The sequence below is a fragment of the Natrix helvetica genome (genome assembly GCF_964273705.1).
Source record: "Natrix helvetica genome assembly, chromosome: 5".
Classification (NCBI taxonomy): Eukaryota; Metazoa; Chordata; class Lepidosauria; order Squamata; family Natricidae; genus Natrix; species Natrix helvetica.
Genome location: NC_138551.1, coordinates 40,692,531 through 40,707,945, shown reverse-complemented (window position 1 = coordinate 40,707,945; position 15,415 = coordinate 40,692,531). Strand labels below are relative to the sequence as shown.

Sequence of the window (15,415 nt, the reverse complement as noted above, 5' to 3'; positions counted from 1 at the left end):
AGGTTCGCCATTGCTGCTCTATGCACTGCTTAAGCACTGAATACCTAACCACTGATATCACTATATGTGATGAAATAAATCTCTAATCTTTCAGGAGCTGGGGAAAATATTTGAAGGTATATCAATTGAGAAATAGAATTGTATGTGTATGTGGCTGTTTTTACTTCTATGAGAAGGACACATAGTCATCATAATGCAGCCAAGTTGTCCTAGTGATTGCAACTTGTTCATAAATGCATGGGCTACATCTGTTCATTGGAGGTCTTAGCTCAGTATTTTAACATGTAGTAGCATGTCCTGCCAGATAATGCTAACATGTAAGATATAGCAGGAATCTTACAAACTTTCTCCAAAGCACATCAACTTCTTTTTCATTTAAGTTACATTCTCTAGAGCTTCAATTATTGACTTTGACATATATGGCTGCTCTTTTTGTTACCGAATCTTAAATCCATATGGTGGGCACTGAAGTAAACAAAGCAGCATTAATGAATAGTTCAACACAGACTGTGTAACCTTTCTTCATCCCAAGACTGTATATCATGAAGACATGGAATTTCTGCAGGTGTTCCCACCTAGGCATCTCACACTGGGTTTGATGAAAATATTTATCTTCAGGAAAACTATTAATCACCATACAAAAAACAGAAGAAACTGTGACACAGAGACCCTAGCAGCAGTCGGTTGCTAAGATTCCTTGCCCCATTAATTTCTTGGAGAAACATATAGAAGGTGAAGAGAATATCTGCAGACGAGGGCCTATGTATAGCAAAAAGATTTCTCCTAAGTAGAATGTAATAAATCTTTTACATGCCAAAGACCACAATGTAAAACAAAGAGTATTTAAAGACAAAACATAGAGCAAGCCACATTCCCAGTATACTTTCTTGAGTCACCATAAGCATCCTACTGTGAATATGAAAACTTTGGTTCTTCAGTGCTAGCTTTAGGAAAGAATATTTCGCTACTACACTCCAACATAACTTTGTTTGCAGTCAATTATTCTGCTGTTGAAGAAATTAGAATTCTCACAAAATCAAAGATGAGCAGCTATATGAATTTAATAAATAAAAGGACATAAATTAGCAATACTTTTAAAAAGAGCAACATTCATATTGTGAAATGTAATGCATAGCATACCACCACAGATAGAATAGATGCACAGGGAAATGAGGAAAGAAGAAAATCCAGACAGCAGAATAACTGAATGGCACATTGCATATTACCACTCAGAGGAATTCATACCTGATTTCAAGCTGCGGGCACATCTGTACGCCAGCTTGCAAAGCTGCTGGGTCAATGCATTCAGTGACCCACCTTTCTGCAGATGCTGCCTTCAGAGCCAGATTAAACTATTCAAAGCAGCTAACTTGAATGAAGATATTTTTTGTAATGGAAAGCTTCCCAAAGAAAGGCAAATCAGTTGGTTTTCTAAGATCTTCATGAATCTGAATATACATTAGTACTGAAATTGGACAACCAAAATCTACCAGAACTGGACGTCAAAGCCACTCACTATGCACCTTGAAGAAAATAAATATTGAAGTGCAAAAATATGTTCACATATTATTCTTTTATTAGAAATAACATCAAAATATAAAACCACAATTGTTGATTCACAAAATAGAGTATGTTCCAGTCAATTCTCAGTTATGCTAAGCAAATAATTCCTATTTCTACATACATTTTTGAGATATATAAAAAAAGACCAAGATAAATCACTTTTTTCCCCATTTTTAATATAACATATTAGCTGCACAGTTCAATTGAAAAACACTGAAATCCTTTAGGGAAGAATAAAATAATAATAAAATTGCATAAGTATGCACACCCTTTATAAGTAGGGATGTGCTGGGTTCCGAAGTAACTAATCACATTTAATGTAATGTTAAATAATACACGTCTGCCACCAATTAAAGTGACTCCGAACAAGTCCATATAAAGTCCAGCTGTTCTAGTAGGATTGATTCAGTTGCCTCTTACAACAAAAGATAAGGTCTGCAGAGAGATTTACAAAGAATCAAACAGGTCTAATTGTTGGAAGGTATCAGTCAGGAAAAGGGGACAGAATAATTTTCAAGGCATTGGATATACCATGGAACACAGTGAAGACTGTTCTCAACAAGTGGAAAAAATATAGTACAAAAGTGACATTATCAAGAACTGGATTTCCATCCAAAATTGATGGCAAAACAAGAAGAAAACTGATCCAAGAGCCTGTCAAGAGCCCCTCATCAACATTAAAGGAGCTACAAGAAACTTTGGCAAGTACTGATGGTGTACTACATGTGTTGTCAACAATCTCCCATATTCTTTTCTATATCTGGGCTGTGAGGTAGCATGACGAGACATAAGCCTTTTCTTGCAAAGAAAACATACAAGCCCAGCCACATTTTGCCAAAACCTACAGCAAGTCTCACAAAAGCATATGGGAAAATGTGTTATGGTCTAATGAGACCAAGATTGAAATTTTTGGCCATAATTCCAAAAAGTATGTTTATTGCAAAAATAACACTGTGCATCACCAAACGTACACCATACACATGGTGAAGCATGATGGTGGAAGCTTTATACTTTGAGGCTTATTTTCTTTAGCTGGAACTGGGAATTTAGTCAAGGTGGAGGGAATTATGAGCAGTTACAAATATCAGTCAATTTTGACACAAAATTGACAGCCTCTGCTAAAATGCTGAAGATGAAAAAGAATTTCACTTTTCAATGCGACAACAATCCAAGTCAACAAAAGAATGGCATCTCCATATGCTCAAGGTTTCGGAATCCAGTTGATAATTTGTGTGGTCGACCTGAAGAGGCTTGTCCAGAGGGGATACGCCCACACAATACGATGGATTTGGAGCACTTTTACAAGGTCAAGTGAGCAAAACTTTTCATGGCAAGATTTGCCATGCTGATAGGTTCCTACCCAAAAGATTGAATGCTGTCAAAATAAATCAAAAGATGCTTTAACAAAATCTTAGTTTAAGGATTATGCAACTATTGAAACAAAGTCATTGTACATTTTTATTGCTATTTTTCACTAAAAGATTTCCGTTTGTTTTTCAACTGAATTGTACAGCATATACATTATATTAAAGATTAAGTGATTCATCTTAATCTGATTTTTTTTAAATTTACATGGCCTTTTAACAGGTATGTAGGGTATGTAGTATATTCACTGTAGATAGAAAAACAAACAGGTCACACAAACAGATTACAATAATTATTTCTCAAAAAAATCTTGTAAAATTATTTTTAAGAAAGTTGGATCTCGCAGCTAATAACGACTTCCCAAAAATCTAGTTTACTAGATAATACAATAAAGTTTTGATACAGAAAAAAAGAATGGAGGTACTGTATGAGAAATATAAAATAAATATTGAAAATTCAGTAGATTTGTATTAAAAGCAGATTGTTTTTAGTTTTAATTTTTATTGGAAACGAATATGTTACTGTTGGAATATTATTATTTTTTTAAAAAATATTATTTAGTTTTGATCAGCCATCTGACTGCTTCTCCATATCTTAACAATTGTGATTTACGGAACATATTCTAATATTTTGTGCAAAAGAGAGAGAGAATAGGGAGCTAATTATAGAATGTGTGTTGTTGTAGCCATTTTACATCAGCATTATCTATTTGATTGCATCTATTGAAGGCCTTGTGTTTCAGCCTTTTCCAATCCTGCTGCAGTGCTCCAGTTTCTTTGTGAAGTACCGGAGATTGAGGAAAACAGGCATCTGAGTGAACCATTGTGTAATTTAGCCAGGGATTTGGATTGGATCCAATTTTTATTTGAATGCTAAAAAACAGGACAGAATGCTTCCAGATTCCAATCTTAGGGTTTCTTTAAAAGGTGATGTGCAATATTTTCTACTTAATGGATTTTTTGCAGAAAAAGAAAAGAGGTAAAATGCTACAAAGAGAACAATATCTGCACTTTTTATAAAATTCAAGGAATGAGAAAGGAGAGTATATGATAAAGAATGCAATTAAGGAATTGCTGAGTTACCTTCTATTGACTTTCTGAATAGTACTTTTTGCTGTCATCCAAAAATTCAACAAAATGCAGAGACACGGGATTTGCATGTTTCCTTTCAGAATTACTTTTGGATAACTGCTGTTTGTCTATTAAGAACCTTGAGACATGAAGTTTCATTATATTACATCAGGGAGTCTCCTTCAAGCCACTAACAAAATATTTTTAATGTAAGTTTAAGGGTTTAACTATTTTGGAATAAACAGCAGTAGGACAATTAAATATGGATTTTGGAAGGTTATAAACAGACTAAAGGGCTAGATGGATTTGAACTAAGACTTTGAAATTAATTACAGGAATCTTTCCTGTAGGACAATGTCTTTGCTTGGGGGAAAAAGAAGACTTTGAAAATTAAATGTAAGAAATCTTCCTGTGGGAAAATACTGTTGATCAAGAAAAAAAGGGGTTGAAAGTTGTTCACTAAAGGGAACAAGAAAGAACTAAAAGGTATAATTAAAGGAGAAGAAATGTACTAATGCAGATGGAGAAAATTATTTTAATTTGGGATGAATTCAAAGATATTTGGGACCAATGCCTTCAAAAGTTATTTTTACAATTGTACACTATCCCAAAACTGGGTATAAAAGAGGTTAGAGAGGAGGAACATTCTCTACTGGATTGCCTATTATTCCCGCACCCTCTCAGCTGCGGAAAGAAACTACAGCCAGCTAGACAAAGAGACTCTAGCTGCTGTAGCAGGGGTCAAGCATTTTCATGATTATGTCTATGGTCGGTTCTTTCAGTTGGTTACTGACCACAAGCCCCTCTTGGGTCTCTTGGCAGGAGACCGCCAGACCCTGCAAATTTTATCTCCAAGAATGTCCAGATGGACCGTTTTTCTGGCAGCATACAATTATCAGCTTGTCTATAGGCCAGGGAAGAATTTGGGGCATGCGGATGCCCTCAGTCGCTGCCCTTTGCCAGCGCCAGTGGAGGACCCTGCTCCCACTGCCTCAGTCCTCCTCGTAGAGGAATTAGCGATGCCAGTATCTACCGGGGATATTGTGAGGCTATCTGCATCTGACCCTGCCATCTCCAAAGTGCTGGACTGGGTGCGCAGGGGGTGGTCACAAGGGCCAGTAGGTCAGCAGTTCCAGCCCTTTTATGTACGCCAGCGTGAGCTATCCGTTCTCAATGGACGCCTGCTGTGGGGAAATTGGGTAGTACCTCCCCCCAAGCTTAGGGCGCCAATTTTGAGTTGCCTGTACACTGCTCACCCCGGAATTGTGCGCATAAAAGCGCTGGGCAGGAGCTACGTGTGGTGGCCCAAAATTGACCAGCAGATAGAAGACTGGGTGGCTGCCTGCCAACAGTGCCAGCAGTCAAGGCCAGCTCTCCCGTCAGTGCCCGCCAGAGAGTGGGACATGCCCCGGGCTCCATGGGCAAGAATCCATTTGGATTTCGCTGGCCCATTTCTGGGGCAGAATTTTCTATTTGTAGTGGACACCTACTCTAAGTGGGTGGAGCTGGCACTCATGCCATCCACCACTTCAGAGGCCGTCATTAAGGTACTGGAAAGACTTTTTGCAACCCATGGGTTGCCTGATGTGGTGGTGTCTGACAACGGGCCCCAGTTCACGTCGGCACCATTCCAAATGTTCCTAGGCCAGCTAGGCATCTGCCATGCGACCACAGCTACGTTTCACCCGGCAGGCAACGGCCTGGCTGAATGGACCATCCAGTCTGCTAAGGAGGCGGGCCGCCTGGGGCCAGGTAATTGACAAAATAAATTGTCCCAATACCTCCCGGCGCAACATACAACACCATGCCCAGTCACCAACCAAAGCCCAGAAGAACGGCTAATGGGACGCCGGCTCCGGACAACCTTGGACCGGCTGCACCCCAGCTATGTTTCAGAAAAAAGCCCCAACACTGACAGCACTGCTTGAGCCTTTGACTTGGGAGACCTGGTCTACGCTCAGAACTTTGGAGCTAAACCAGGGTGGTTCCCTGGACAAATAATACAGCTAACTGGACCCTACTCTTATAGGGTCCAGCTCGACGATGGGAGGGAGTGGCACCGACACATTAATCAACTTCGACGAAGATCGACCGGTGCCTCAGACTTCCAACCAGGGCAGGCCCAATCCTACCCTGGCGAACTAACGCCGCCTGAAGCCGTTTCTGCTCCCATCTCCAATGAATTCTCATCGCCAACCCTACCTGATAGTCCAGTTTGTCCAGTGATGGTCACTCGTCCTGCCGTCTCGGCTGCTCAGTCTCCAGCATTTCCGCAGGAGCAGCCAGCAGAGACTCCTCCCAAGGCCACCGCCCCAGAACTAAGACGATCGGGGCGGATCTGACATCGGCCAGCGTACTTGGCGGATTACGCATGTGCCAACTGGGAGGAGAGGGGTGTTATGTACTGAACTTTCCCTGCCATAGACTTGCATTGCCTACTCCTGATTGGCTAAGACGCAGCAGCCTGATTGATTACACGCCTTACAGCTCGACTATAAAAGAGCTGTCAGCTGTCTTTTGCCGCTGTTTGCCGGTCCGAGATCTGCTGTACTTATAAGCTGTTTGTCACTGTTAATAAAGGTTGTGTTAGCTTCAACCTGCCTTGCCTCAGTCCCTGTTTGCCTCGTTCTCCCTACAGAACAGCTTTTGTATTAATTTTTGCATGATGCAATAATATACACACATCCCATGCAATAAAGGAGAAGAACGACTGAAAATAACAAGTTGAAAACAAAAACATATAAAACCCTTAATCCAATCATTTTTCTAAAGGCAAATTGTCTAAATTGACAGAATTTTAAATGATACTTTCTAGATATTGTGGCACCATTAAAAAATTATCAAATGGCGAAACCTCTGACCTTTTGAATTCCAAAAATGCATAAAGTAAAGTAACGGTAAAGGTTCCCCTCACACATATGCGCTAGCTGTTCCTGACTCTAGGGGGCAGTGCTCATGTGTTTAAAACATAAATAGGAATTTTAGGCACCTATGAAAATGTTCTTGTTGCTGCAGCATGACCGTTTTTATTAATACCATTTTATTCATTATCACTTTGTCTTTCTGTCCTTTCCCCCAAGATCGGGGGGGGGGGCACGTGTGTGTACACGCATGCACAGGCGCAAATGTTTATGAGTATGAAATCAGAGATTTAGCTGTGGATTTTTCAGAGAAAAATGAAATATCTTTACCTCAGCCTGAATAGAAGCAATTATTTTAGCAGTGGAAATGGTGAAGTGGAAACGGATTTCCTTCCAGAAACAAAATAAAAAAAATAATAGTTCTGTTTAATGTGCCAGATAGAAAATGCTTCTGCTAAAGAGAATCAAGTTTCCAATGGCTCTATTTAAGTGGAGATCATTTAATACATACTTTATTTGCAGTGGCTATTGTAAAATACAGATCGGAATCAATTCCATTTGCTGATAGCATACAACTAGACCATAAGCTATAAAGTCAAGTTCTCCAGTTTACATGTCCAAGTCATGACTGAATGCTATCTTTGAAATGGCAAGAATCCGTAGTCCAACTGTTGGCAATATTTTATCCAAGTAGTGTCCAATTCCCCATCTCTGATTTAAGACTTAATGCCACATTTGTAAAATCTGCAGAGAGTTATAATAGTCTGTTTTTGTACTGAGTCTGTATGGAATGGGATGACAGCTCAGTAATAAAATTACTAGGGTGAATAGTAAGTTACTGCTCCCAAATTCCAAGTAAAATCTATGGTTGCTATCCAATATATGATTGAAACACTCTATATAAAATTCCCACAACTTAAACATAAAGTTTTATTATCTTTATTTGGCATACTGGAGGCAAATAAGGCAAACAATATGTCTGTTAAAAACATGTTTGAGACCTCCACAGAACGCCAGCATGGACAGGGTTGGGAAGCGAATGGAATCAATAAATAAATGAAGGACAGTTCACATTTAAGCATGGAAAATATTAGCTCAGCAATTTTATACTGATGCATTCCTTATTTTAGTTTTAGACTTCATAAAACACTTCATATTTCTGTAAAATGCCATGACAGCATACAACACAAGGACGGTGAAAGAGTGGTAGTGGTAGTGCAGGAATACAGAAAATAAAATCCGTTCAATTGATTTTTCTAAAGTCAGCAAGTCAGATCGTTGACCCAAGATGTCATCTTAACTTCATTTAGAAGTTAATTCAAATCTTCACATAGTCCCACTTCTTAATAATTTTCTTTCAAAGGAAAGTCATTTAATTCTATTTAAAACTTATACCTGTTGATTGGCACATGCTTCTTGCAACATTCTCAGTTTCATCAACATAAATCATCAAAAGTGGAGAGGACCATTGGCAACTTCCCATTTTCCTTCCGCTTTTCCTTCTTTCATTAAGGTTTTGTAGAGATGCATGAAATTCCCACTCAATTTACATGCATAAATTTGGTAGGCTTTACATTTGTCAAGAAAAGGAAAAGTTTTAAATCCCATTCTAATAAATAAATAAGCATTTAGGAAAGAATTTAACTGAAAGCAATTATCTTTCTGAAATTAAGGTGTCTCTAACCTATAATCAATTTTATTGCAAATAATCACTTATTCTATTGAGAAAATAAAGTGCCAATATTTATTTGTGTTTAGTCCAAGCTAATCTGTGGACTCTATGAATATTACTGTTATTATGAGTATTTAGTGCTTCAATGTTGTATTGGCTTTTGATGTTTCTAAGCCATTAGAATCACCTGTAGGTGAGATAGGTGACAAACAAGCCTAATAAATAAATAAAATAATTGTCCAAAAGCAATATTGGCTCAGATGAATAAAAATGGTAACTCCAACTTGTTACTGAGATTTTTTTTTAAAGGAGAGAAAGTATCCGTGCAGGGATATACAGAAAAGGAACCACTGAACAACTCATTTCAGGTCCCCTGAACAATACCATAAAGCCATGATGGCAAAATACCAAATTATATCAGGAATTTCTGGGAAACAAATTACTCTCTTTTCACATTTAAAAGCCCTTGAAAGTGGATCTGAAATCAGCCCCAAACATAAATTTGTCTATTCTTAAATGTTCTCAGAATAGCAACAAGGTGGGGTCAATCTTATCTTTGGAGAAATGATGCTCCAAAAAAGAGGACGCCATCACAGAAAAGGTGATGTAAAAAAGATGTGGAGACTCTAGAACAGGGGTGTCCAAACTTGGGAACTTTAAGACTTGTGGACTTCCACAAGTCCACATGGCTGGCTGGGGAATTCTGGGAGTTGAAGTCCACAAGTCTTAAAGTTCCCAAGTTTGGACACCCCTGTTCTAGAAAGAGTGCAGAGAAGAGCAACAAAGATGATTAGGGCACTGGGCTAATACATATGAAGAACAGTTACAGGAAATGGGTACGTCTAGTTTAATGAAAAGGAAGACTAGGGGAGACATGATAACAGTGTTCCAATATCTCAGGAGTTGCCACAAAGAAGAGGAAGTCAAGCCCTTTTTCTAGGTCCCACCATATTTACTTTAATTAAAAACTTTTCCTGATCCATAACCCAAGGCAACACAAGAAGGTTTCATGATGAACTCAGAGAATTGAGAAGCAATACAGAAAGATTCTCCATCTAACGCCATGCTGGATCTTAATCCTCTGCCTTCTGCCTTTACAAGTATCCCTGCTTGTTTCCCATCTTTGAAAGGTCCTGCCATTCATTGCTTCATCAAAAAAATTAACCTTACAGGAAAGAAGGATAGGCTTGGAAGCTAGAAAGCATATCTTTCTAGCCTCTTTGCTTCAGTGAAGAGAATTGCCTTTGCGGCACAAATCTCTGTCAAAGCAAATCTCTGTTGCCTCTGTAACATAAAGCTTACACTATCTACCTTGTACCACTTTTCAATTATTAATTTTCCTATTTTGCCTGGCTAATTTTAATTTATTTTCATGATTTACAGAATAGCTATTAATATAAAAGCTCTTTTTCCATTTATCATATTAATTCCTTTTTATTAGAATGGACTTTGAAGGAAATCCCATTTGGAAAACTGCAAGTCAGACAGTTGAATTTTGTGCAAGAGTGAGAGAGCATATTTGTCTGAAAAATAAATATTGTTCGAATTTCCTGTTATGTTTCACAGATGTAAATCCATGAAGCTCATCTATGGGGAATAAATTTGGAAGGTATTTTGAAGTTTAAAGTTCATATTATTCCTCTATCATTTATAAAATAAGTTTATCTACAAAGCATTGTTTAAGATACAATAATATATATGTTTACTCCAAAATAAGTCCCCTTAAGATCAGTGGGGTTCCCAGATAAGCATGAGTGGATTTTTCAGCTCCAGCTCATGTTCAATACTGGTTTTAATTATCAAAGATATTCATATTACTTGGGGGTCCAATTGCTATTGAATATTTTGAACAGTAGAGTTTCCTTTTTAAAAATCTGCTACACAGTTTAAACTTACAGTATGGAATTACTTTCCTAATTTTAAAAAAAATGATTCCAATTCCATCTGTTCGTAAGTGCCCTTTACCATTTAGAACAAAGACCTGTAACCTAATCTTTTCACCTTCTCCTGATAGTTGGTTGTTCTGATAAACATTCTAATTCTCTTCTTGGGCTGAAGATCACTTTCTGGCAAATAAGATAGTTACTGGTTTTTTCTCCCCCCCCTCCCCAAAGTTCAATGATATCTAATTATCCAAGATTGTCTGAACAAATTCTTGCAGTTTTCTTGGCAAGGTTTTTCATAAATAGTTTTCCATTGACTCCTCCCTAGGGCTGAGATAAAGAGTCTGGCCCAAAGTCACCCATCAAATATGCCATGTTCAATGGCGATCTGCTTTCCTCCAATGGCCTGGTGTTGTGAACTACCTTCATTGTGCTGAATCCAAAGCAGTTTTTTCCTATTATGGATTCAAAATCAGCAGTTTTAATAACGGAGGGCTGGCTTTTTCCTAAGAACAGAACATATGTTTCAAGTTTTATAACATGACAGAACCATGTTTAAGAAATGGGTCAAATTAGTCACAAATTCATCCACGTTTTAGAAAAGTCATTTCCCACCAGTTACACATTAACAAATCTAGTCAAAAAAGACAGATGAATCTATTCATTCCATTTGATTCCACTCCATTTGATTTGGTGTATGCATCTTCTCATCATATTGGACACATTTCCCATCTAATGTATTTGCTTTAGAATTCCATTTTTGTTTATTAGCATATTTTGGGTGAATATTTTGATTGGTGATCTGAATCAGAATATTCAGAGTCGTATGCAAATGAAAATGATGATGAATTTTATCTTGCAACTCCTCAAGTTTTGTTCTGCTATGAAATAGAGTTTTGTTTTCTAACTTGAATGCATAAGAATTTATTTCAACATTCTCTTTGTAGTGTTTTGGGGTTTATTTTATTGTCAGGTACAACAAATAGCTAACCTATTCGTTACTCTAAAGTTCCCTGACTCTTCTAATATGAGATGTTCCCTCATGATATCTTCCTTTCAATTTAATTTAATGTTAGAAATCATAGAAGCTGAAGACTTCTGAAATATGAAACTTATAAAAAGCAAGACATTCATATACATACTGTTTGGAAAGCACAAAGTTATATTAAAATTCAAATGGAAATTATAACTGCATATTTAAACAGCCGTTCTCTTTTCCCCAACAAGGTAATCGTAAAACTGTTAGTTCAACAAACTAAGAGTCATATATACTAATCTAGTAGCGAAATCTTTTTTTGCATTTCATGTTAATACTCTGTTTTTCTTTGAAAGAAGTTGTTACAGATACAATGCTATAAAAAGTACATAGATGAGCTTTAAAACGTCCAAATGCTCAGCACTTCAAATGTTAATTCCTACAAACCTATTTCCATGGGAAATACAGTGCAATCAATCCAAGGTTTTAGGTGTATTTCCTCTCAAAGTATTCAAGGATATCAGTTCACTGTGATTTTATATTAAACAGCATACAGAGTTGTATTTTGGCTGAATGGAATCATTTTTTTATTTGAAGCTGGAATTGTTATCCTCATATTCTAATTGCATATATGATTCTGTATTCAATTAATATTGGATTGATTACATAATTAGCTAACAATCCAAAATCAAGCATTTGTTAAGCATGGTTCACTAGGTTAACAGAACAGATTCAAACAGCTTTCTGGATTTCAATACCTAGAATTAAATTTTATATCCATGATATAAGCCAGAATTTCCTAAAGAATTTACCTTCTTAATAAACATCTGCATCAACATTTGAAGTTACATTGTAATTCCAAAGATATTTTTGATTATTCATTCTTATAAATCAAAGGGTTGCAGTGCTAATAAAATACATTCCACATCTGGCATACGATAGAATTATGATTGGGATAGAACATGTGTGTGTGTGTGCAAATTTACTCCATCTTTATCAAAGATATGTTTCCTTTTTCAAAAAAAAGAGAGCAATGAAACATAAGATCTATTATTCAGAAACAAAAAAGATGTCAGTTGAATCCAGCTATGGCCTGTTCAGCCAAAATCCAATTTACTATTTAGATCCGAAAGGGAAAATTGTAATAAGGAAGATGGTGTATACTAGAGTTGTTTAAAAAGATCATTATGATTCATATAAAATACATATCTATCTCTCAAGTGTCATTATTTAAAGGGTTCAGAAAGAAATAGTACACATATATATGCATGAGTTACCATACAAAGTATTTCTGTCAGTTCTTTAAATGTATTAAAGGGAAAATTGTAATAAAGGAGATGTAAATACTAGATTTGTTTATAAAGATTATTTTCACCTAAAGTATACATTTCCTATCTTTCAAATGTCCTTATTTAAAGGACTCAGTAGGAAATGGCACATGTGTGTGCATGAGTTAGGATGTATTTTTTGACAGTTCTATAAATGTCTGAAAGTAATATTCAATTTGCTAAAGAGAATTTCAAATTTTCAAAATCTATCCTATCTTGAATTGCTACTGCTGACATCTCCTAATGTAGGTGCAATCTTGAATATTTTCCAGAGCTCCCCACAAAATCTTTATGGCAGCCTCCTCCAATCTACAGCCCTTCAAATATTTTATATTGCCTGTGTCCTCATCTCTGATCACTGGTCATGCTCTCTGGAGATGATGGGAATTGTCAGCTCGCAAATGTTTTCATAATGTTTCCATTAAGGTAGAATCTAAGAAGCCACATACCAGATGTGCAATCTAGTTTATAATTCATGTCAGCAAAATCTATATACATTAAGTGAATTATTGCAAGAATAAACATCCCTGATCATTTCTATATACTAGATACTTTGAACTGGGATGGGGTGAAGGGTAGAGTGGAGAAATCAAGTGCTTTCCAAAAAGTACGTTATAGCTTCCTTAATACATGATGTGTTCAGTACATGGCCTATGCAGTACATGACAAGTGTTTTTTTTTTCCTACCATAGAAAAAAACCCAACAGCTATTTTATACACCTTAACTTCTCTAGACCAAAGTTTTTATGTATTAATTTTTCACATAACAGAATACTTGCAAATGTAAAGAAGATTTTTATATGTATTCTCCCAAAACAGTGGAAGAAAAGCACTGGTCAAATGTATCTTTTACATCAATTACATCTTTTATCAAAGGTAAATCAGAAGACACAAGATAGCCTTCAAAAATGTTGACAGCTTCAGAAAAATATTTATTAATAATAAGCCACAATAATGGGAAGTTTGTGCATTCATTGAAGCTTAAGGAAAAAAGGCAAGGCAAGGCATTGTAGAAAGTAGCCAATAATCATATTAATAAAAAAGACAAAGCAATTATCCAACATTGTCATATTTTTATGAGTTAACTTGTCATATGAAAAAGCAAGTACTGTTTGTTTCTGAGTTAGATGTGACCAGCTACATTTCAAGGCAAAATAAGACTTTATTTACTAAATGTATCTGATATAATTTGCTGATAGAAACTTAGGCATGTAGTTATCTTTTTCAAGAAAAACATCAGGAATTGCTTTTAAAGTCCTGACTATCATTAAGTTAAAAAAAATAATTGTCAATTATATTCCTATGCTAACAGTTCTTCACCTGATTTTATTTCACATTCTCCTTGAGAATATTTGAGATCTCATTATAGGTTGGCCATTTTTATTTTCCTGTTATTTTCATCTACTTGGACAGAGAATCCCACATAATAGTAATAAATACATATCCAAATTAGTTCTCATTTAGATGGACAGACACAAGTGAATAGTTTTTTTAATACTCATTCTAAAAAATATCAAAAATAAAATATCATTTTAATATAAACTAAAATATCATTTTGTAACACGGATCAGTATTTACCCATTTGAAAAAAGGAAACAATTGAAGATTGGCACTTGGATACATTATATCATCATTCATGGATTTGAATGATGAGATTCTCATCTCCACTAGACAAAAAATCAATTATATTAGGTGGATATACAGTAGCTTGCTTACAGTCATTGAAGAATTGGTTCTGAATCTACAAAAAGATTGATAGGCAAATTCATTAGATTTCCATACTCTAGAAACAATGAGTCTATCAAAAACACCTGTCAATTAAAAATATACCATATTTTTTGCATTATATGACACACTTCCCCCCCAAAAGTGGGTGGAAATGTCTTATAGAGCGAATATTGCAGTGGGGGGAGGGGGATAGCTGCATTTGCCACTGCCTGTTACCAATGCCACTGTTCACTGCTGCTGGGGAAGGCTATAGCATTCGCTGCCAAGTAGCTGATCAGCAGTTGGATCAGCCTCCTGGAATACTGCTGATCAGCTGTTCTAGGTGGTGGGGATTGCTGCCACCATTGCCGCCAATTGCCACTGATTGCCGCCACCAAATAGCATTGGTGATAGGTGGCAATAGCGAGCAGTTGCGTTCAGTGGTGGCAAATGGTGAAAGGCGGCGATGGCAGCGATCAGCAGCAATAGACAGTGGTGGTGGCAATAGGCAGTAGCAATCTCCGCTGTCAGAACAGCTGATTGGCAGTATTCCAAGAGGCCGATCCAACCACCAATCAGCTGCTCGGCAGCGAAGGCTCTAGCATTCCCCGGAGGTGGCAGCAGCTCAGTTCAGTTGAGTGGTGGTGGATGCAATGGAGCGGAGCCCTAATGAGCCATGTTGGGCTGCAATAACATACTGAAGCCGACCAGGCTGTTTGCTGTAAGGACGCAAGCCAGATGAATACCGGATGGATGCTGGGAGCAGAGGCAGATTTTTTTTCTTGTTTTCCTACTCTAAAGCTAATGTGCGTCTTATGGTCCAGTGTGTCTTAATGTGAAAAATACTGTTTTAACATATGTATTGATAATGGATGGTCATATAATCATATTCTTTCTATTTTTGAAAATTAGGAGGCAAAATTGTTTTTGAAAGTGGCTTTGGTTTTCCCACTTCCTAAATATGCAGTATATACTCAAAATCAGCCCCAT

At 36.9% G+C, this 15,415-nt stretch overlaps 1 protein-coding gene across 3 annotated transcripts in view; it reads right to left on the bottom strand.

Annotated features, from left to right (window-relative positions):
- Positions 1 to 15,415, bottom strand: part of LOC309392843 (glypican-5-like) — a 349,548-nt gene that overhangs the window by 313,964 nt on the left and 20,169 nt on the right. The window lies entirely within an intron of this gene.